The sequence below is a fragment of the Amblyomma mixtum genome, chromosome 9, assembly GCF_055824585.1.
Source record: "Amblyomma mixtum isolate Tamu chromosome 9, ASM5582458v1, whole genome shotgun sequence".
NCBI lineage: Eukaryota > Metazoa > Arthropoda > Arachnida > Ixodida > Ixodidae > Amblyomma > Amblyomma mixtum.
In genome coordinates this window covers 12,409,049-12,433,351 of record NC_143020.1, presented here as the reverse complement: position 1 = coordinate 12,433,351, position 24,303 = coordinate 12,409,049, and the positions used below count along the sequence as shown (strand labels likewise).

The window sequence follows — 24,303 nt, the reverse complement described above, 5'->3', positions numbered from 1 at the left end:
TCTCCCTCCGTTCACGCTGACCCTGAAAGACCTGTCTGGTGCCTCACAGTAGTGGACCAGTTAGCGCGCCTTTCAATTCTCCACAATTTCTCGCTATTTATTGAAGGTATTATAAAAGCCACGAATCCATTGAGCAATGAATGCAATGAATGAATAGCAATGAATGCGATCTATAAATAACAACTTTAACAAGTCGTCTTGCCTTTACGGCATGAGCAGATCCCACGCTGAGTTTCGAACGCCACAAGAATTGATTACTCTCAGAGAATAAGCTAAGTGCAATAAATTTTGTAATTATGCAGACGTCACTGTGGTAGTAACTACTTCCCCAGTTTGGCATGATACTGCCCATTAACGTCTCAAAGCTGCACACAAGCCCTGAGAAAGGCGTGTAGTGGAGTGATTCGGGTTTGTTTCGACAAATATGGGTCATTTAAACTAAACTAGCTTCGTAGAGCCTGAGGACGTTGTGGTCCTTTGACCCCATCGAGATGAGACCACAACCGCTGAGATTTGATCCCGCGGCCTTGGGCTCAGCCGACGAATGCCAAAGCGACAGCTACAGTGCACCAGCACAAAAAAGTATAATAAATCCTCATAAGGGAGTAATAGCCTTCCTTACACCACTTTGGCCGACGTTCCTTTAACAGTGATATTGGAGAGCAATTTACGCGGAGGTATCCGCAGTTCCTGTTGTTGGAGGCTACGCGATTGTGGAGGCGCGAAATAAATTTTTCCTTCCTCCTGTGTTAAGGAGAAACACACAACGATATTAAGGACCTCAGTACCGCCTTTTATACTTGAAAGCTGGTTAAAGTCAGTCTTTCCTACTATCACTAAAAATGGTTTGTTTAATCGACTTCAAGTCAGTACCTCTACACTATGCACAGGCTTTGGATGATGCAAAATGGTGTGAATTGTAAAGCCTGAGCATGGCCGGGTACGAAGAATATCGTGGCAGTACCATAGAGAAACTGAAAACTGCAGCTATGGTTTGCGTCATCGGACTCTTTTCGCGCAAAATATTCTGAGATTCCATCCCATATTAGCTTATATCACTGACGAACAGCTGACTTGATTCTGCATGTTATCGCAAGCCTATTTGCCATGTCCTAGTAACCTTGCTAAGTTGGAACTCCAATACAGTTTGCAAACTGAATAAAACATTAAGTTCTAATTACCTCTTCCTTTAATTCAGCGTAGCTCTGCTCTTCGTTATATATTCCGAATAAACTATATGGCGTTATTGAAAACCACCTTAGCATCACTGACTCTTCCCAGTTTTACAAAGAAAACAGCTAATTACGAGATGTTGCGTTAAATATTTCGACGAATCCGTTCTCTTCATGGTTCACTTCAGCAAAAAACAGAATGCGCCTGTCTTTTTTAGATTATCAACAGCGAGGAACAGAACAGTTGGTGTACCAAGACCAACATAGCACCTGCGGCATCTTTTTGACAACCGCTAGCCATACCTTCTCCGGCCGTAAGTACTTGCGAAAGCTTTAATGAAATTATTTAAGTAGAACTCCTGGTACAATTCCCAGCATATGACATGTGACAACACGACAAAATTTTTATACTGTTTTACAAGACCCACTACAATTTCTAGGACAGTTATAGACTTCAACATAGAAACGCTTCTTGAATTTGCATGGCATTGGCGTAGACTATTGATATCCGCCTTTTTTTTCCATAATCTCAATACTTCCTGTGACCGACAGGGACACGTTTTCAGGAGATAATCACAAGGCCTGCAAAATAAGCATTTTTTTTCAACCCCTGTGGATCACCTGCCACAGCACCTGGCACAGTGGCAAGTGATGACAGAGTGTCGGCGCAGATACACTTCTTCTCTCTGTATTAAAGTGGTGGTTATTGTCCTTATTCTTATTCTCTCGTTATCTTTTTATGCGCTGATCTTTGTCCCAAGCTTGTTGACTCATTTATTCAAGTGGGATTTAATAAGCTTGTGTGTGTTTTCTACTCCGTAGTAATCGCTGTGTCTCATAAGTTGTTGCTTTGAAATGCTTCTATTTCTTTTAATCACCCGTTTCTACGCAAAGTGCTCTGCACTGGTATATACTTAATATTCTGCCCTGTGCGCGAATTCAACTTCAGGCATAAATTCTTTCCATTTTTTTTTATCCTCTCTATGCAGTGCCCGAAATTACATTTAGAGTAAATAAATAAAAGTTTTAAAAAACGGGCATCAGTTGTCCGCTAGCCGCATTCCGGCACGAACACTTAACAAAGTACACTAGTACTGATTGTGCACAGGCACCTAGGCCCCGTTCTTGCGGTGCTGTCGGTAAAGCGTTACTTCAAATTGTGTACTTCTTGTGTGGCTTTTATAGTGATAGTTCTTGTTTTTCGTTTATTTTTCTTGTCGTCATGAAATTTTTGAGAAGTTTTTTGCGCCCAGCCTCCTACCTTATCACGCTTTACGCTGCATCAAAAACATACACGTATCCTTGGTCTCGGTTCTCGTGTCTCTCGCTTACGTAACGTGCACCCGTTAATATGTTTCAGTGACGTGACGAAATCATTACCGTCGATCAGAAGGGTGGTCCTCTGCAGACCACCTCACTGAACGTACTGTAGCATATACAGGAGTATATAATGTTGTCCAGAGTTTCACCAGTCCGCGATGGATACTGGTTCTACATGTTCATCTGAGAACATCGAGTGAAAAGCATACCCTCCTCTTTCTGCGTAGCGTGACTCAAGACGCAAAGAAAGGCTTGTGGAGGCGCTTGAACGCTGTCATCCCTGCGTATTCACATTCCGGAACACAAGGTAAAAGTTTGAAAAAGATGTTTTCAGCAGCTACCTATGGGCACCGATGAAACAATGAAGAAGCGGGGACGCGGAAGAAGACTCTGGAGATCGTCACGTTGACACAATATGCTCCGGTCGGCTCGGATATGTGAACAGAAACTGTAACAAAAAAAAACCGTACTCAACTTTCAACGTACAAACCTGCTGGTTGCGGTACACCTTTCAAGTAAGTTAAACGGGAACGACGCCAAAAGGGCCCAATTCCTTTGACCTCACACATTTGCAGTCGAGGCTGCATGAAGGTGGAAGAAAATCTGGTATCAGTGTAAGCGCGCTAGGAGGAAGAGTACAAATGCGAATGTTTTGTTCAGCTGCACAACACCTCAGCTTTCATCGCGAGTATTGCTTTAATTAATCAGACAGGCGTGTGCGCACAGCGTAAGTGAAGTTGTTTGATGTCACCTGCCTAGCTTCTATTGCAATAGAGTGGCTTTTGTACCACTTGAAATTGGTAATGATTGTTGAAATGATATTGTTGAAATTGTTGAAATGAAATGAAATGAATGATTACAATCATTACCAAGTAATGAAATTGGTAATGATTGTAATCATTCATCACTATGAATGATTGTTAAATTTTATGGTACAAGGGCATTTGAGGCCGAACAGTGCCATGGCACGAGGTGCTTTCGTCTTCTCAAGGTGAGGTCAAAGGTCGGTTTCCCAAGCATTTCACCTTAAAGAAGCCGAGCACCTAGCCACGGTAAAGCTTGTTCCGATTACATCACCGATGGCTACCCGGCCGCACTGGGTGTCGAACCCCGCAGCTCCCGCATGCGAGTCGACTGCTTGAAACCACTAGGACACTGCTGCTGTAGCATTTCAGACTGATAGCGCTATACATTTGATACCTACTAGACTTTCATAAAAGAAAAAGATGCAAGTTATCGCCCGAACCAGCGCTACGGGGGCAAGCCTTGTGCATGCAATGGTGACACATATTTGAAGTTAGCGCCTATTGGGCCTAGAATGGGCTCGATCCCCCTAAAACTGCAATTTAGGAGAACATCCCCGAGCATGCTGATATATTTGCACAATAGCCTACTTTTGAATATATTGCAAAAAGTACTAACAGCAAATCCGAAATTTCCGATACTATATGATTTATTAGTTGGTGGCCGCAATGATGGAACAGTTACGAAGAAAATTACTTTACCCGCAGCAGATCTGCTCTGACTTGGTTTGATGTTGTCCGTTCTCTTCAGACGTTCAGTGACTTGAAATGGCGCACAGGTTATGAAATGCTGCTCTTATATGGTAGGAAATCAAAGCCCGAAAGCTATGGCGCGATTGAATCCCTGTTACGTGCCAAGCATCTATTATTCGGCACTAGACAGCTTAAAAACTGCAGCCGAAAAAACGCACAATATTACTATTTTATACAACTACTTTCAGTAACTGTCTGAAAACAGCCCTCTCCTGAATGTTCAAATATGGCCGCGAATCTTTGTAGGTTTGTTTGTTGTGTTTATTTGTTCATGCTTCAAGGCTGCCGGGACGCCGCTTTATCGCTTCGTTTATGACGCAAGACGCGCCTAGAATTATCTCTATTGATCGCATCCAGGCGGAGCCGATTGTACTGAGTGCGAGAAGGTTCTATTAACTTCCCAAGCTTTATCTCGAATGTTCGCTATCAGCTTTAAAAAGAGCACGGCCGACAGCGGCGGGCATTCTGTTCGACGACCGCCGAGCATGCTTGTTGCTACGCCGCCGCCGAGTGATTCAGTTCTTTGCGGGCGCGAGTCAGCCCGAATAAAGAGTTACATTTCGAAGACATTCTCGCTTTGTTCCTGTTCGCCGGACTGCAGTCACCACTACGTGAAAATATTATATTGCTACGACGAAGAGGAAGTGGAAGTCAAAGTGGCCTCCTGCGTGAAAGGGACGAACGAAGAAGAAGAGGCTGATGGTGCTTCCTGTTCGCGTTAGTGTTTCCTGCTTTTCGCCGCTAGGAGCTATTCACCTACCGTTTGTAAATAAATGTAAATAGTATTTCCTCGTAACATCCTTGGTGGAGGTGCGGGGTAATACCATTTACGTTTATTTAAAAACGGTAGGTGACTAATATTTCCATGTGACAATATTCAGACCTGGCATGCTTTTAGATCTTTCCACAATATTCTGCATGGGAACGGATTGACGCTACCCTTCAATAGCAAACGGCATGTGGAGCATGAGAACTGAGGACTCACTAGCTTCATACGAAAGTTAGTACTTGCTTTGGTAAAAGAACCAAAGGTAATACGCAGTTTCTCTTTTTTTGTTTTTGCAGGTCGGTATGGCGCCTGTGAACTGCGCGTGAAAGGAGGGAGCGCGAGGCCAAATGCTTGCACGGAATGTACTCAACAATTTGTGACAATCTGTGACTCTCAAAAGACTCTTTCGCTGTATTACCACATGTCGATTTGCATCACGTAGCTTGTACGCTGTTTTTGAGATGAATTCTGGTTGGAACCATATCAATAAACAAGTTCTTCTACAGCATTTTTCAAAACTATAGAAGTTCGAAGTGTTTTTGCAGCACCATATAGCCATTACGAAGCTCCTCTACATGCATCACTTCTTGAGGAAGAACAAGATAAGGACGCCTAATTCCAAAATAAGATAAACAAATAAGCGAAAATGATTAAAGAACGAAGTTTAGACAAGTATAAACGGTTCCTATTCATTGATTTAAAAGTTTTAAGGGCACTTGCTTGAGGGATAACTAGGTCATAGTATTTGGCTTTCAACTAACATGATGATTTCTAACGTTTTTAAACTAACATAAAAAACACCTCCCCCTCGAATGTTATGGTATCCATCCGGATGTCGATGCAGGCGCAGTCACTCTCCCGGAAGACCTAGGATATAGAGATAGCATTGGTCACGTAAATGAACCTGCGGAGGAAGCTTGCAAAAAGCCATTGGGAGATTGTAGACACAGAAGCATAGAGGTCACATAACGTTAGACGTGCAGGACTGAAAATGCATTTAAAGAAAATGGCAAATTTTTGACCGATTTATAACACAGTTCTATAAAAATAAATGAAAAAGTAGAGGATAGTGGCAACTGCCACCAGCCCGTTTAAAAAGAGACGATCCCATCTTCCATACATCCATGCATCCATCCATGGGCGCCTAAAAACTGCTGACTTCAGTCGCTTGGGGCGCTAAAATCATGAGATGATAATCTTAACTGTTAGAGGCGCGCGTTTAGCACAACATTCCATGCTTACCTTCTCTCGACGTAGCCCACTTACTTGACTCGACACAGCTCATGCGTGGAAAAGCACTACGAGTGCGCAAAAAGCTGGTTGTTTCTCTCGCTATGCTATGTGTTATGGTGGGGCGATCTAAACGGCAGAGTTCAGCTCAGGTTGCTTATAATGGTGTGGCAGCACTCCTGTTGAAGAAACAGGGTTTTAACAAAGCTCAGGGTCTGCGGGCATCGCGAAACCGCCACTTTGGTCGATGGCCTCTTTGTTCTCCACAGCTTTGCGTTGCTGAGTTCTCTCAATCGCAGCGCGTTTGGCTTTCCTAACCGCGGGACACTGGTGCGTGTTGGCATATGATAATTTTCAATATCGCGACGTTTCTTTTGTGCGGATAAAGTTTATCAAGATCAAAAACACTAAACAAACAACTCAACTGGGCCTTTTCAACGTCCCGTGTACTGTCCGATGTCAGTGCACGTTAAAGAACCCCAGGTGGTCGAAATTTCCGCAGCCCTCCACTACGGCGTCTCGCCTAGCCTGAGTCCCTTTGGGACGTTTAACCCCAATAAATCAATAAGCCAACCTTTTCTATGTGTTTCAAAAATTATGACCTCGAACTTTTGCTCTAAAGTGAACCTCAGAATTAGGTTGATCGAAACTGGCAGTTTTTAATTTGGTACATAAGATAGTTTGACCTCGTCAAGTGAACTCCCAACCTCCTTGTAGCCTTCGAACTGCGGAATTTTCTGGGGTTGTGTCGACATTTTTTAAACCTTGGCAGAAGTTATCTGTCACACCCCGTATACGCAGTTTATTTCAAATCTCCCTTGACAATAATTCTTTTTATTATGCTTTGTTCAAATAGGTGTTGCAATGTTAAAAATGTAATTGTTTTTCAATATAAACTGTGATATACAAATACTTTGCCACTTTTCGTTATGTTGTGTTTTGTATTCCATCTGCCTCGTAGTTATAAGGCAATGGTGAAGTTACAAGTTGTTTCTGATTATGTGTTTCTTGTTATTGCATTTTCTACTGTTTTTGTCGTCGTTGGAATGACAAGTGGAGGTTTAAGCGGCCACGTCAAGCTGCCCAGAGCAGCTTTTAGCCCTGAAAACCTTCCAATGCTGTCTGGAGAATAAAAATTCAATTCAACTGGTGGCTCAAGGTTCAGTTTCAATGGCCTCCTAATATGACAACCTTTAATAGCTGTAGTGTCAAAAGGTCCCCCTTTTCACAGTGTGCAAGTGAAGATACAGACTCTGAATAATTTCTTTCTGGAGCGCAATTCATTAGAAAAGTTGGGACACGGGAAATGTCTTCGGTGTTCCGGCATTTGTTTTCAGCAAAATTCACACACCATGTGATGCGTCCTGTAAGTTATCATGCTTGGTTAATGCGTTCCTTCTGCTTAACAGTCAGAGTATTAATTAGGCACTTCCACTTAACGGATATTTATGTGCTCACATCCCAAGGACACACCTCTACCATGCAGAAGATGACACTCGGTAGGACCACGTGGTGTTTATCATTTTGACATACACAACGAATTAAACAAGCTCCTTGGCTTTTCGTTGCCGCTGCAATGCGGCCAGCGAAACTGTTAATACAAATCACAAATTCATATTCATAAAAAAATACGCTATGGCAGTTGCGGAATTTTATTCGGATTGCGCAGGCTTAAAAAACTCTGATATCAGACGGAACGGAAAGTATTTTTAATAGCTGTGCACAACACTTTTCATATTGATTTCCAAAGTTCGCAGCTCCGGACTGAATCATTTTTCAAAAATGCCAACGAGGGAGCGCTTTTGAGGGGCATGTCGGCCGGTTTCCCAAAGCACATTTTTCGTGACACGTTAAAAAGATAGCTTCGAAATGATGAAGCGCACTTGGCAAAGTCTTCTTGAAAGCAGTCACCAACAGTCAACGAACGGCCGCATCCATGGGTGCCCTGTCAAACAAGAAATATAATTTGACACTTTTTGCTTACATGTCTTTCAATGGGCCGATGTCCCGTTGCGTAGACCCACCAGGTAATCACCCCACGTGCACTTAGCGCGGTGTTTCAAAAATAGATCGCCCTCGAAATAACGTTTTGTACTTTCACAACCCGTTCTACGATGAATTTCGTCGTCTTCATGAAGGAACACCATAGGTGCACCGCGAAATCAAAAAACTGCTTCGAAACTTTTACTTCCATGAATTCCTAAGGGCGGTAAGCCTCGTTTTCACCAGCAGTCCGATCCGCTTGCTGCGAACTCCTCTTTTGTTTTGTAAACGCGGCGTTGGTCTATACTTCCGAGTCCGAGTCCTTCGGAGTACGTGTTCCGAGTTCTCTGCGAGTCCTCATACCGTAACTGCTGGCGAAGTCATGCAGTGGTTAAGCGATGCGCCACCGCCCTGCGTCAATGACGCCGACATCGGAATTTCTGCGTCACAAGCTCCTAACGCTACGATGTTAAACACATTCTAAAGATAAGGACGGGATGGGAGCACTTCATGTTTACACATACGCAAATTTGCAACATCTTCATGGCGACCTTGCGTCGCCACGTTGTTGCAATTGCTGCATTGTGCGACGAAGAAGGCACATGCTCAACGTAGCATTTTGACACTATTACGTTAAGGACCTCGCTCTATGGAAAACCGGTGGTGGTGTCGTTGTGAGCTAAAAATCCTCGGAGAACCAGCCTAGGGGGGGCCACTTAGGTCACGTGACCTGTGACGTCATCAAAACACGCCCATCGGATAGTAAGCAAACTGAACACCGTGGGAGGCGAGAGTAAAGTTAATGATTGGTCGCGAGAGGGTGCTCGAGAAGAGTAACCTGGGTCGCACATGCCCCACCGATGGCATCACCTGCCACTGCAGGGCAGTGGCGCACTGCTTAGCCTCAGCCCCACTGTGCCAGGAGTGGTATGAGGAATGCCCTCGGACCTATGGACGTAAAGTCGAGAATGAAGAATTCTGCACCTATGGACATTAACCATTAATTCTGTCGCGTCATACCCTTACGGTAGAGCTTATGTGCCCCTCCAATTTTTGTGGCTTTTATAGAGCGCTATCAAAAGGAGCCTTTATGTCGACGGAATTTTTTGCTACCTTCATAGAGTCTGGTGAATCTGTAACGCACTTTCTGTCCCCAACTTAATTCAGGGCTTTTATTTTTCAAAACAACACACCACCACTTCATGGCAGCTGTGCTCATTAAGATATTAAGTTCTCATCTGTCTTTTCTGGACATAATCGTGAGAGAATTTTGAGCTGATACATTTGGTTTCCAGAATCTTGGCTTGTCTTTATAACAGTAACAACCGTACAGCCTCTCCAGAAGGCAGATGTCAGTTTCTGATCCTGAATTCCTCCCATATACATGCAACATTACCTAGCCTTTCTTGGCGTCGGTGCATTGAAGCGAGGTCAGAGGATATAGACGCAGTAGGCCGCTAAAACGTTTTTTAGACTTCAAACGTGAACCTTACGTGCTAGGACGGGCGTTCGCACAAAGGGGACGTTTGTGTCGTGGCCAGTGAATTGCTACATGTGAGAGCAACGAGAAACTGTTGAACAATGAAATTATTTGTGTTTAGTTGTGATGCTATGTTCGTTTCGGACATAATTCAGCAGACTTAAAAACAATTTTGAGATCACCCCTTACACTATACTATTTCTGTCTGTAATGAAAAACTACAAAATTCCGGCTAAACTTTTCATCTAAATAGAACTGTTTAACGTGGGGGAAAATGCATGATTGATAAACTCGAACAACCACCGTGTTCGACGAAGTAACTGTTCAGAGAACCGTGCGGTCAAGTGACGAATGAAGGGGACAGGGAGGTTCCCGATATTTCATGCGCCAACAACAAAAAGAAGCTTCGGAGATATCCGACTGGCCCGAGGCGTCGGTAAACGAAGCTCCTCTGTTGCGCCGCGATTGGTTCCAATCTAACTCCGGATCTCGGGGTTAGAGTAAGGTAGTTGTGTTCTTTACTGCATGAGCAGTATAGTCTCCTTTCCCAAAATTACTGTGTGTGTATGTGTGTGTGTGTGTGAGTATTAGTGAGTGAGACAGTGAGTGAGTGTGAGTGAGTGTGAGTGAGTGATAGTGAGTGAGTGAGTGTGATTGAGTGAGCAGAGTGAGTGTGAGTGAGCGAGTGTGAGTGAGGGAGTGAGAGAGTGTGAGTGAGGGAGTGCGAGTGAGTCTGAGTGAGTGAGTGAGAGTGAGTGTGTGTGAGTGAGCAGGGTGTGTGAGTGAGCAGAGTGCGCGAGCGAGTGAGTTAGTGAGTGAGAGTGAGTGGGTGGGTGTGAGTGAGCGAGTGAATGTGTGTGAGTGAGTGAGCAGAGTGAGTGAGTGAGCAGAGTGAACGAGTGAGTTAGTGGGTGACTGAGAGTGAGTGAGTGTGAGTGAGTGAGTGAGTGAGTGTTAGCGAGTGTATGTGAGTGAGTGAGCGAGCGGGCGAGTACGCGAGTTAGTGCGGGTGAGAGAGTGAGTCTGATGTAGCCTCCACCCTTGATGCGCACTCTCGTGAACGCAAAACCAGGCATTCACTCGTAAAAATGCACCGTCGCCCATCTTGTCCTCCTCCCCACCTTCTACCCACCTGGAGCCGATGTAGCCGAGAGAGTTTGCTGTGAATTGCCCACGTCTGACGTCTCCAAAGCGTTCTACGAAAGAAAGGCGACAAGCATAAGCCTCTCGTCTCAGGCACCAACAGCCCGAAGTGCGACCGCGAGAGGCAGATATAAGCCGCCCGTCAGAGAATTCAAGATCGAGTAGACCGAGAACTGCGTGACGATGCGGCCCGCTTGCGAATAGCAGGCCAATTTAAGCCCATCGGCATAAGACAAGATCTTTTCATCGCAGTTGCGTTTCTTTGTAGTAGCATCATTTTGGGCCTGATCATTATCGCACGCCAGAGAGAGCAAGCATTGCCGCACTGCCCCTTTGTGGAATCGCTATTTTTTTCTTAAACATTTCTACAGCTGCTACAAACCCGCCTTTCCTTAAATGTTTCCTTAAAAAAAGTGTGGGTTTGGTTTGGTTGTTCGGGTTCGGATCCGGTTTCGGGCTCAGGGTCGGTTGCGGTTCGACACCCTGGACAGAACAGAGAGAGAACCAAACGGAAACCATGAAAGAGAATATAAACGAACTTTAGCGAAACTTTTCGTCTACCGCAGTGAGTCAGTTTTAGTGCCGTACAGCCACCGAAGCAGCGCACGCGTCAACAACAGCGCCTTCCTAATCCCGTGACGGTCGAAACCAGCGTGTGGCCCCAAGGACCCTATGCATTGTCCCTCAGCACAAGTTGTGCCCGCGCAAGGCTCGTGACCCTCGTGACGAGTGAGCGAAACGAGAGAGAGCAGTGCGTGTTGCGTAATCCGCGCTCGGATTGCTACCTTCCGCCCCCCGACTGTGCACAACGGGTACCGAGCCGTACCGAGGGATGGCGCCATGGCGCCACACGAGGCGTTGCACTCTGCTACTCGACCGACGCTGCAGACGGACGGTACAAGTGTTTGACCGAAATAGAATCTTGCTTGCAACGAGATTTAATTTCTAGAACGTGCTAGGGTGGTACTGCGACTGCCGTTGTACAGCAAAGCACTTCATGCTTACATGTGCTCACTATCACGAGGCGTGCATTTTTTTTAGTATTTAAAGCTGCCTACAAGCTTCTGAACTATCTCATCTATTTCTTGGATTTTGAAATGATAACGAGCCGGATGTAGCGAATACAGTAAAAATAAAATATTTCTTAAAGTTAAAAAAATCTGATACACTAGTCCGTTTTATTCGGAACAAATACGCAAAATTTAGACTCGGTTGATATCACAGAGGTGGATAACCTGTTTTTTTTTTATTAAAGATATTTTCATGGTGTGTACATAATTATTTTTTTAATTTTCATTTGCTATAGCTCTTAACTGTTATTTGAGAAATTGCAATGGCGGTCACACCGCGAAGAACATTTTCTCCAAATAGCAATTTCCGCAGAGCCAGAGCGCCCAGATTGAACAGGCCATACTCATCGTGAAAAATTTAGGTGACGAGTGACAGGACTTAGTCGTCTGAAGTGGAACGATATGAATTTGATTTTTGCTTTTCAAAAGAAACATGAGGCTCATTTTGCTTCCGAAGTGTACGTGTTTTTATTGTAGCAAGCACGCAGTTTTTGAAGAATTAGAATGATTATTTCCCACCTGTTCGCACTGGACTACTGTTTTGCTCGCCAGATGTTTATCAGGAACACACATTACCATCTGTTGGTCAAATGTTTAGGGGAATCCCCCCAGGTGGAGTAGATTTGTAATAAGGGAGTATATTACTCATTGACATCCACTCGAGCGTAGCCATATGGCTACAAAGGAAAGATATACAGCTTTCTCAGAAATTTTGTAGTTAAAGAGAAATTCGTCCTGGTCCGGGGTTCGAACCCGGGACCACCGCTTCACCGGAGCAGTCGCTCTACCATTTGAGCTAACCGGGACGGCAAATTATTCTAGGGTGAGATCATTTTGATCAATAACTCGAAGTGAGAACTGTGTTGATCAAATGTTTAGGGGAATCCCACAAGGGGGAGTAGATTTGTAATAGGCGAGTAATTACTCATTGACGTCCACCCGAGCGCAGCCATACGGCTACAGATTAAAGTTGTACAGATTTCTCAGAAACTTCGTAGTTAAAGAAAAATTCGTCCTGGTCCGGGGTTCGAACCCGGGACCACCGGTTCACCGGAGCAGTCGGTCTATCATTTGAGCTAACCGGGACGGCAAACGTATTGTAGGGTGAGAGCATTTTGATCAATAACTCGAAGTGGGAACTGTGTTGGTCAAATGTTTAGGAAAATCAGCCTAGGTGGAGTAGATTATCAGATTACCAGATTATTATCAGGAATTATTTCAAGTGTTCGCAAACGTATCTGTAAAATATGTTACAAAAAATGAGACGTGGCAAAGTGGGCTATAGACGAGAGAGGCGCTATTTCATATGGATGGCAGCTGGCTGTACGCATTTGTTTTGCTGCCATTTACTTTTTTCATTTGTGGTGTACTGGCATTCAAGCCAAGTAAGGAGTTTCCTTGGCGACAGTTGTTTTTTGCGTGGTCGTCGCCGCTGCTAATGATTTTCTATGGGAACTCAAAAGCGAGTGAGCGAGTGCCGAAGCAGTCAACAATTGTTTTTTGACAGAACCTCTGCAGCACCATGCTTTTTTGAAAACAAAAACAAAAAAAACTCTCACTGGAAAACTACCGAAAGAGTGACGGCAACCTTATCACGTGGTGCGGTGTCCCAGCTGACATTAGGCAATTCTCCAGGCTTGCTTGTTTTGTACTAAAGCAAATCGATCGAATGCCGACGCGTCTACATTCGGTACCAGCCTGTGCAAGCCACGCGCTTCAGTGACTGAAAGTTCAGGCACAAAAACTTTTACACGCAGCTGTCAAGAGAAACGCCACGTGTCTCGACCCATATAAAAAGCCCCCAATGCGTATTGTGCGCAGACGGGTACACAGAGTGACGGGTACACAGAGTGTTCTGAATGAAAACTTTCATCTGTGTCTGAACGAAAACTTTTTTTTTTCGAAGTTCGCCCAATTTTGTTTCTCAGGGCTTTGTATTCTCGTTGCGTGATCTACCCTCTAGCGAGAAAGCAACATTATTTCGACCCTCGTGCGAGGCAAAATAATAATTACAGCAATTTACAAACAAAGCACTAGATGTCAGAGAGCTTTTCCACTCTACACGGCGTGTTTGTTGGTCCTTTATGAAAGAAACTTAATGACGCCGCTGGTGGTAGGTCGCATTATACAATAGACTCTCTACTCTACCTGTAGCCGCGTTTTCCGGAAACACACTCTCTTCTCTCACGCAAATGAAATTCCAGAGTTAATTTTTATTCTTTAAAGAGGCCCTAAACGCTGGACAGAACAACACGAGTCATTTAAGCTCCTAGCTCATTCAAATGAGGTATATAGAAGCGTTACATGTAGCAGACGTATTTAGTCACTTGACGGGGCACCGCACACCGGTGTTCGAGGTAGGAAAAACTTCCTACCGTCAGAGAAGGCGACTTCAGGTGATTATGCTGGTTGATATCCTTTTCAAACCTGTTTACTTGTTATAGAAGCTAGCTTTACAGACTCTAACATCTGAACAATTCTATTTACAGCACTTCACTTTATCACATCACGGAAGCTGGTGGGAAGAATTGTCTACGGCCACTGGACCTTTGAGAGAACTGTAACGCATTGCACTCTCTCCTGCTCTTGCCAGAGTGATCTCCTAAATCGACATTTTCGAAATGCTGCCCTTAAAACATTTGCTCGATTAAGCATGCTTTGACTCGATGGTACTCAGAATATAGACCATTATCCACTCTCTTACAGTATACATAACGGCTCCTGGAATTACAAGAAAACGGTTCGGCATCGATAATCTTTTCTTGCTATTTGGTCATCTCACTCTGGTCGACGAATTTGGGTCGTAGGTACTGAAAACAATGCCCTAAGCAGCCTGTGCTCTTTTTTTTGACCAAGTGCTAGGAACACTGCACTTTTCTTCGATTTTCTCGTGCATGGCTTTTCTTTTGAGCTCACAAGACCGACAGCTGGCGTTTAAGACCTTGTAAGAAGAAAGCCTACTTCGAATACATCATTCGTTTTTAACGGCTGCTTTTTTTTACCGAAGGTATTTTCTCAAATCCTGTAAACAGCAAAAACTTTGTTAATTTTAGCGGGAAGCTTGAAGAATGGTTCTCCATGCGAAAATATTGCTGGCTGTGATGCACGCCGTGCTGTGCAGTTCGACACAGTTTGCGCCACCTGTTAATGAAAAGGGAAGTTATGTAATTAGCATCCTGCTTTCACACATAGCCCAGCGAGATGAAGTGGCATTCATGACGTGCAAAGGACACTGGGATTTTTCGGACCATTTCTGGTTGAAGGAGGTTCCATGGCCTTTTACTTCCTGGACTTTGCCACAGCCAGGCTTGCCCGGGCTCTTCCAGCTGGTGAGGAAGAACACCTACATTAGCACGAAAACCAACGTGCTCATAACGAGTCTCGGAAAAAACGCGTCACGATGCCTGCATGAAACAATTAGCAACTGGCTGTTTCTGTACTTAGTGGACTGGGTATTGTTAGAAGACAGTGCAGAAGGAAGGCGTTTGATGAGCCGGTACGTGACACGATCCGACTTCAGGAATTTCACTTGTGAACTACCTAAAAGGAAAACTCTTCTAAATGACACTCGGGAAACGTTTGCCCCAAGCGTTCCGTCACTGTATTCCAGAGGTTGCAGTCAGGCACAAGGGAAAAGTGGGTCTGGCCTGAAAAAGCAGTCACCGCTACGCAACACAGTTATCTACAACGCGTGTTTTGACATTCCGCAATTCAGGAAAGAGAAACCAAACTGCAATTCTTGGCAAATGGACATCATCTGGAGTGCCATATCACTGTACAACGTAACTGTAGTTCAGAGCTTCTATTCTGATATAAGAGCGTTAACTACCGATATATTTGAGGGCCGTATTGACGTGCATGGGAATGTGGGCGCTGCCAGTGCAAACTCAACAAAAGGTGTAGCCATGCCCGGTTTGATCGCGTATTGGTACGATACCTTCTATGCGAAGCGCAGCCCTCCTATACCACTGCCCATGCTTGGCATCTTGAACGAAGCCAAACTAGGTTTCCTTCTTGTTGCCGCTGCGCTGATTTGCTGTTTTTTGTTCTTCGTGCTGGCTAACCTTAAACAGAAAAAACCAAAGTCAAGATCACCGGATGTTGCCTCTGATATGTTCATGTTCCTCTTAGCCTCCTTCTTAGCCTCATCATCGCCCACACCTCGCGGAAGAAGCAGTTTTGCGTCTGGCGTTGTTTGTGGTTTCTGGCTCGTGGGTATCCTTCCGTTTTCGAACTACTTCCGAAGCGAACTCACTTCAAGGTTTGCCCTCCGCGCTTTCCCGGAAGAACTTGACACGCTCCAAAAGCTGGAGGTTGCCCTTGACCAAAAGCGTGTGGCTCCGTGCGTAGTAAAAGGAACGTTTCAGCATAATGATTTGAAGAGCAGTGTACATGACCATGTCATTATGAGCAAGTTGAGTTCTTCATTTAAAGACAACAATATTAAAGAAAACCTGACGACTGAAACGTATACGGCGTGCCTCATCTGCGCTCAGCGAAACGACCGCATCTGTCATGTGTTCTCTCTCCCACCGCGGCATCTTATTAAGGAGAAGAGAGGGCTCGTGGAATCTAGAGAGGCGATAACCAGCCTTTTGATTAGCATAGCTGTGCGCAAGAATTATCCACATTTGGAAGCATTTACCGAGTTCATCCGCAGACTTATAGAAGGTGCTCTTTTCCGTCCTTCTAGAGATTTCGCGGAATACGATATGTCACCACAAGATCACACTCAAAACATTCTTGAATTACAGCCGCTTCAAATAGCGGACCTAGCCTCTTTCTTTGGCATGTTCATGGCGTTTTTGGCTTTCGCCTCTGCGGTTTTTGCTATGGAGTGTTTAACTATAGCGTTCAAAGAGAGAAGTAACTCAGTTGTTATCGGTTCTTTCTAACGTAGGATGCTGGCACGATGGAATCCTGGCGTCGTCCTCCTATCGCGCACAGCAGCTAGTGGCCTTTCTTAGGTGGAGCTAGTGACCTTTCTTAGCTTTGCACTCTGATTGTCGCAATAGCTGCTTGGAGGCTTTTTGAAAGTTTTAATTTTACATTGTTTCAGCTGCACCTTTAAAGCTTACGCACTTTGTTAGTTTTTCTTAATACCATTCGAACAAAACTGCTTCCAAAGAGAACACGCTAAGTGAAGAAACAGCCCCACTGGCAGTAATCCAAACGTTCATTTTCTTCTCTCGAAAAAGTGTTTACGCGGTGGATACTGAGTATTTTCAACAAGTATAATATCGGAAGCTCCCACCTAATCATAACAAAACATTATGTAACATTCGCATAGTGTTTTTCTTCATCTCTGGGCTGAATCCTGCAGGCTAACGAAAGTCATTGACACTAAACAGTTCTCAGCGCAGTGAGTTGTTCAAAGGAAAATTGGAGGGGTAACTTTCACAGCCAAGGTGAGAGCGGCGTGTTTTAGGAAAGAAACTCCAGTTGTTATTGTTGCGGAAGTGAGAAAGACGGAACTCGCCGCACATGTAAACCGAAGAACGCTAAGTGGAGTGGGTTACGGCGACGCTGTAGCCTATATGGAAAGAAAACCATAATTATAATATCGAACAGCCCAGGGGTGGTGGCTCAGTGGTTACGGCGCACACCTGATGACCCGAAAGACGCGGGTTCGATGCCTGCCGCGGCGGCCGAATTTTGATGGAGGCGAAATTCTAGAGGCCCGAGTGCTGTGCGATGTCAGTGCACGTTAAATAACCCCAGGTGGTCGAAATTTCCGAAGCCCATGATAACGGCGTTCCTCATAGCCTGAGTCGCTTTGGGACGTTAAACCACACTAAACCAATAATATCGGACCGGAAAGTACAGAAAAAAGATTTAAAGACAGCTTCCGATTGAAGCTGCTATGGCCGACGCATCTTGGGCTGAACGGATGTCATTGGGAGAGGCATCGTCCTTAATGTGAAGCCATCATCAGCTTATAATGATAATTTTTTGTCGTCAAGGAAACTCGTATTGTAAATACCGATAGGATATGACCCTGATTTAAAGTTTCCGCCGTCTTTAGAAGGCATTGTTGCGGGGATTGAGCGTGAGCTGCTGGCGAGATGAAATGAAAGACACGTCTAGCTGCAGGCAGTACTGCTACAAGGTTATCTGTACGAGAGACACAGGCCCCTCCAAGCTCACAAGTTCACAAGAAGGGAACCAAGACTATTCCGTGCGAATCCAATAGAGACGAAACCATACCAGACGTGTCATCGGATGAATATTACACCATAAGCACAACAAGCGTTTAAATGCGCACCTTGCACCTGCATTCTCGACTTGAAAAATCGACTGCATCCTATAGACGTCAAAGGCACCGTGAAAGAGACCCCGTTGAACCGCATCCTTACACCAGCCAGCCACCTTTTCTCTTCATAAGAAAACATTCGTTGATCGCTGCTTTGTTTTCTCATTTCTTTTCTTACAATTTTTTATTTTCTTTTTTGCAATCCCGGTTTTGGTACTGAATGCGCTTATGGCCCTTTCTGCAACTTTTTCAGGTTACTTAGGTGACTAAACGCCAGTCGTAACTCAGCGTGTCGTGTATCTCACCGTTATCCTTTGGCCTGTCTTAAGAGTTGTATTTTGTATCAACAGAACAGCCTGACCATGAGCATGACTTAGGGGAAGAGCGCTTGTGAGACTCGGCTTTCCGTAGTGTAAAATATTGTACAAGTCTACGGTTTGAGATGCCTATAGTGTGTTTATTCCGTACACAGTACAGCGCCAGAGGAAATATTACTGGGACCTTCACCTTTTTCCTTTATGAGAGACAATAAATGGAATCCATTGGGGGGCTTGTTGCCTTATTTTTCGCGAAGGTTAACTGTCTCTGCAAGCGGCAGCGCTGGCGAGGACACGGAGTGAAGTATTCAGGCGAACGTTACCGATAAATAGGGAACGTAGTTGAGAGAACTCACGAGAGACTGCACCACACCCTGTTCTAAACAGATGTAAACAAAATATACATGTTCACTGAGCTATTATTAAGGGAGTGCACCTTACTCGGGACAGGACGAGAAACGAAACAAGCCGATGTGACTTCGCTAAATGTCTCACGCTGACGTTTGAAACGCAGGAAAATGATGAGCTTAAACTCCTCAGTGTTGAGATCATGTTAACGAAAGATAATGTTATGGGAGTGCTGGCAGCGTCCTGCGAACGCCGGGTAATACACAGTGTGTTTCACCTGAGACTTCAGACATTTTTTTTTCTTAAATAGGCTGTGTAAGTTGCAAGAGCGTTTTTTCAGCATAACATTGTCAACAGTGTAGTATACAAGAGTGGTTTGTTGGGCGAGTTGGTTTACCATATTGAAATATACCTGCGCTTAAAAGACACGGACTGAAAGATCTTTCAGTCCGTGTCTTTTAAGCGCAGGTATATTTCAAAATAGTATACAAGAACACAGCTAAGATGTGCTAACTGGCTGGCGGGTTAACTAATGTTTAATAGTTCACTTGTTAACTATTCCAATGAGGCTCCTTGATAACTGACGGCTGTGTAGCCCTCCGTAAGTAAGATCCATGACAGTGTTTAGGATTTCAAAACGCGGTTACCCTTTGTGCTAGGACCATCAAATTCTGGCTATTTCGACGAGCGTCTGCATATGAGAGGTTGCTTTGCCTAAAAGCTCCTCGAAAGCATGTAGATTGGCGCGATGTAGGCAGAATTGGTTGTGCCACAGCGCTGAGGGTAACCGCGTTTTCGAAACTATAGAAAGTGATATGGATATTAATTACGGTGAACTAAACGCCTCTCCATAATTAAAAAGCCTAATGGTAGTAGTGTAAAGTTAACTGTTCACTATCAGTTAACCACCTTACTAGTTAGCACTTCTAAGCTGTGTTATGATGCATTATATCGCTGATAATGCTCTGCAGAAAAAAGCGCTCTCCCAACTCAAGAGCGAATTTTCAAAAAATTGTGTAAACTCTTAGGTGAAGCACCCTTTATATCCTCACGACCGTCTAGAAACGTTTCAGTCAGCAACGCGTCACCTTGCTTCCGCGCGGCTGTCGCGTACGTTTGTAACTTTTAAGCACGTAACTATGTTGCTTCGCACTGGAATGTTAAAGGAAGACCAAAAGAATCCCGTCTCAGATAATATGGCGAAACGAACTTGCGGTCATACCTTATGTGATAAGTGTGGTACAGGAACTGGAGAGCCTGTCCACCAGGCAGGAACTGGGCTTTGCTTTTTACAACACTGCTGAAGCTCAGTCCATAACATGGCACGATTCAGAAGTGCATTATGAACGTCTACTGCCCCGATGCTGTTCATACACTTTGTTTGCCACTGAAATCTGCTTTTGGGATATGGATATGACTATGCTGTAGTATACCGGCTTGCTTTTCGTGGCGGAAAGTGTGCATTTGGTAGAGAGTGAGCTGTGTAAGCACAGTCTTGCGTAAGCACAGAAATGGGCTGTCGAATTCCGGATATCATTACGTGTCGTTTCATTGTCGGCTTCACAACGGGGGAGCTTGATGTAACATTATTATGTTTTAGGCTCTGACCAATTTACTAAACAGTAATCCAGTCATATTTTATCATCTAAAGGAGGTCCATCTGATTATCCGACCCTCCATAATGTTGTTTGGATATGAAATCACTTTCTTAGACCACAAATGAAACTTAAGAACTCGGATTTTGTGTGAGTGCGTTTCTCTTCTGCTGCGCCACATGCAAATCTTTATTCCTCGCTTACTGGCCGCTAACTGTTCAACATTTTCGTTCTTTCTATTTTTGCTTGTATGCCACGTGGTTGCTGTGTATAAAATGAGTTTCCTGCAATAAAGTTATTGTGAGTCAACGTTAGGGCTGTTGTCTTTTCTTGGTGTTTGCTGAAAATGAGATATTGCCGGTTTGCGCAACTATCCTTCCTTGTAAAAGAGGAAAAATAAACAAATTATTATTATTATCCTCTCCACTCCACCATCTATCCCGCTCTATCCTAGCCACAGCATGGCAAGGATCCATTCTGTGTAAAGAGGGAAATAGCTAGTTGGAATAATTACGCCGTGGAGTGCTTTTGGCACGTACCTTCACGCCTTTAGCAGCAGCTTTCGAGTGTCACTCAAGCAGAGATTAATCAAGGGGTTAATTCCACGAGAGATGAAACCACCAAGATATTTTAGATTTTAATTTTCTCTATTATTTCATATATCATGCACACATTATTCAGTAGGCGACCAGGAAAAATTCGTTTTGGGGAAAACGCTATTAATTCAGGATATAAAAATTATAATCGACGTCGTAGCAAAGGTAGCACTTTCACGCACAGCTCAATTTTCAAATTTCCAATGACATAAGGTTCGAGATATGAAAGCCATGATACATACGTTTTGCGTGCTAAAAGCTGACTTGAGAAAGACAATGTAAGGGTTATTGCTGGCACGGTGAACAATTTCTTGCTTACTAGAAAGAATTTAGAAAACGGCATGAGCCTGGAATGAGGCTGTTTTCAAGAATTATATGAAGCACATCTCCTTCAAATTTTACAGCAGATAAGTATTGAGATGCTAAAAGAGCATACAAACTTTTGTTGTTGTACATTACAGGAAAGTAGCAGAAGTATTGCCCTAAATCTGGCATTTTTTACCATAGTAGTTTTACAAAAACCAAAGGATATAAAACGCGATTTTTTTTAACACTCCAGAAACAAGTCTCCACAAGGAGGTGAAAAATAATACTAAAGCACATGTTGCAATATTCGGTTTCCAACGATGTTATCCAAGCTAAAACTTGTAGCTTCTGTAGGATCAGCCGGAGCGCCTAAATGAAGGGGCAGAAGCAGCAGATATGCCCTGCCCTGCTCTAAATTTTCCCCAATTCAAAAGACAGACCTTTAAATCAAGAAAGAACATACCTAATTGCTTTTTGTAGACAAATACCGATCTGTGACGCATGCAGGATTCGGTGCCGCCGCTATTGCCGAGTGCGGGTAACAACTGGGAGTGCGGACCATACGAATACACGTGAACAAAAATTCTCAATGTAACTTTCTTACTGCACATTGTACCTGTGAGGTCGTATTTCATTTAAAAAAGCCGACTTCATCCAAGAAAGGAACGTAGAAGTGTACAACGTTATGTCAAAGCGAACTGTTAATTAAAACATCACCATATGTGCTTGCCGGAAACGATTTACAAATCCACAATCTGTACTATAGGCTCTTATTGTCTTTTCTTAATGAAGGAGGACCTCGTAAGTTACTCTGGAGTCTCTGTGATAGAGAGAAGCTTAAAAAAATTCTACATAAGTTGAGGGAATGACTACTTCAAGAAGGGGTTACCAATCCATCATATATCTAGCATAACCAATGAAAATAATTGAACAGAGATTATAAAAGAAACCAAAATGTAGTTTGAAATCAAGACCCGTTGCCCGCAATTCCCGATAGCGGCGCCACGAAATCCTGCTTACGTCAAAGACGTGTGTTTGCCCATAAAAAAAAATCGGAATGCACTCTTTTGACGGAGAAGGCCTCAATCTTGGCTCTGGGGAGAATTTACAGCCGCGGGGGGCGCATTAGTAGCTTCCGCCTCTTCATTTAAGCGCTCCTGCCGATGCCCAAGAAGCTAAAAATTTGTGCTTTGGTGACCTTTTTGGAAAGAAAATAATGCAACATCTTCTTTTGTATCCTTTTTAGCCTCCTTGTAGAGACTTGTTTCGGGAGTTTTAGAAAAATTGTATTTGGGGTTGTTTTACTTTTAAATGCTACTTCGATCAAAAATGAAAATTTTTGGACAATACTTCTTAGTCTTGACATTATCTAGCAATGAAAGTCGAGGCACTCTTCTAGCAACTGAATGCTTATCTATTCGGGAAAATCGAAGGAGATGTGGTTTACACTTACGGAGAAAAAATACCTAAAAATAGCCTTCATCCAGACGTGTGGTTTTCGAAATTTTTCCCAGTAAGTAAGAATCTCTTCACGATGGCGGAAAAAGCCATAGGCATTCTTTATATCTGGAGCTATGGGAAGGAAAATGATAGGTGTAACGTTAAGAGATCGGAAGAGGGCAGACTGGGGGAGGGAACAAACGCGGGTTAATGACATCTTAGTTGAAATCAAGAGGAAGAAATGGGCTTGGGCAGGACATGTAATGCGAAGGCAAGATAACCGCGGGCCCTTAAGGGTAACGGAATGCATTCCAAGAGAAGGCAAGCGCAGAAGGGGACGGCAGAAAGTTTGCGGGGTTAACAAGCTTAAGAAGTTTGCGGGGTTACAGTGGCCGCAACTGGCAAAGGACAGGGTTCATTGGGGAGACATGGGAGAGGCCTTTACCCTGCAGTGGGTGTAGTCAGTCTGCTGATGTTGGTGATGATGATGATTCTTTCTAGCCTGTACTTTTCGCAGGCAAAATATATCCATCATGGCTTTAATGTAGCGTTTCTTGCGTCATCGAAAATTGTGCTGTGCGTGAAGGTGATGCCTCCGCCACGACTTCGTTCAAAACTTTTTTCCTAGAATATTATCTTTATCACAAAAACATTCATTGTTCGTCTTCTGAATAACCTGCGCACAACATACCGAACGATAAAGAATATTAGAATTTTCAAATATTTGGCCAGTTTGATATCTCGTGGAACCACCCATGGGTACCCAGTACTAGTCTATGGGGAAGAAATTAGAGGCTAACGAAGAAAAGTTGCACATCAACGATAGCTCTACCAGCTATGGGACAGGAGCTGACAGGTGTTACCGTAAGAAACGAGAAGAAAGTAGAGTGGGTCAAGAAAAAACGCGATCGAATAATAACCTAGTCTAAATAAATATGCTGATGGCCATGGGCAGTGCATTTAATGCGAAGGCAAGATAATCGATGGACCCATAGTGTAGCGTATTGGATCCCAAAAATAAATAAAGGCAAGGAGGGGGGATGGGGTTCACGCGGATGGTTATTTAGCAAAGGAAGTTTGTGGGGATAACGTGACAGCGTGTGGCGCTGGAGAAGGATCTAGAGATCATTAGTGGCGGTGAAAATATTTTAATGAAATCGTTTAGGAGGTTTTAGCGGCGGTTGGAACTCTCAGTCCGGAACCCCATTGGCGTAGGCTGCTGTCCGGTCTCTTTGCTTTTGACTCTTTTCGTCCGAGCTGGTCAGAGCTGCCTCCCACCCCCCCTGCGTTGGCTGGTTATTAACAGTGATCGCCTGATTTCGTTGGCAGGCCCATACCATTTGGTACAGGTCCGCCTTCTCCCCGCAGAATTCACATTGTGAGTCAAATGACTCCAGGTCTGTTGCGTGTAGTCTTCGTGGGTTGTTGTAAGTGTCGGTCTGTAGCTTTCGGAGGTGGTGTTCCTCCCCTTTGTCTAGTGTCTGAGTCGGCGGAGGGTAGACCCGACGGGATAATCTTAAGACCTGAAGTATGTCGGTGTAAGTTAGTAGTGGGGTAGGAGGTTCCACGGCATCCGTACTGGGGGCCCAGGGGTAAAATGCTCGGGCTGAGGCATGTGCGCACTCGTCCCCTAGCATGCACTGATGACCTGGTACCCATATTAAGTGTTTTTGAGTGGTTTAGTAGCGACAGGTGTAGCTATCTCGCAGGATTTTAGCTGCTAGC

General features: G+C 44.2%; 1 long non-coding RNA gene across 2 annotated transcripts in view; it reads left to right on the top strand.

Annotated features, from left to right (window-relative positions):
• Positions 1-1,055: 1,055 nt before the first annotated feature.
• The window catches only part of LOC149328333 (uncharacterized), a 77,906-nt gene continuing 54,658 nt past the window's right edge, over positions 1,056-24,303 (top strand). The window contains exons 1-3 of one of the 2 annotated variants that reach the window (XR_016285661.1): positions 1,056-1,486; positions 2,720-3,007; positions 5,114-7,046. This is a non-coding gene — a long non-coding RNA (uncharacterized LOC149328333). Of the gene's footprint in view, positions 1,487-2,719; positions 3,008-5,113; positions 7,047-24,303 lie in introns of those variants that run through there. The other variant, XR_016285660.1, reaches the window with a different exon arrangement.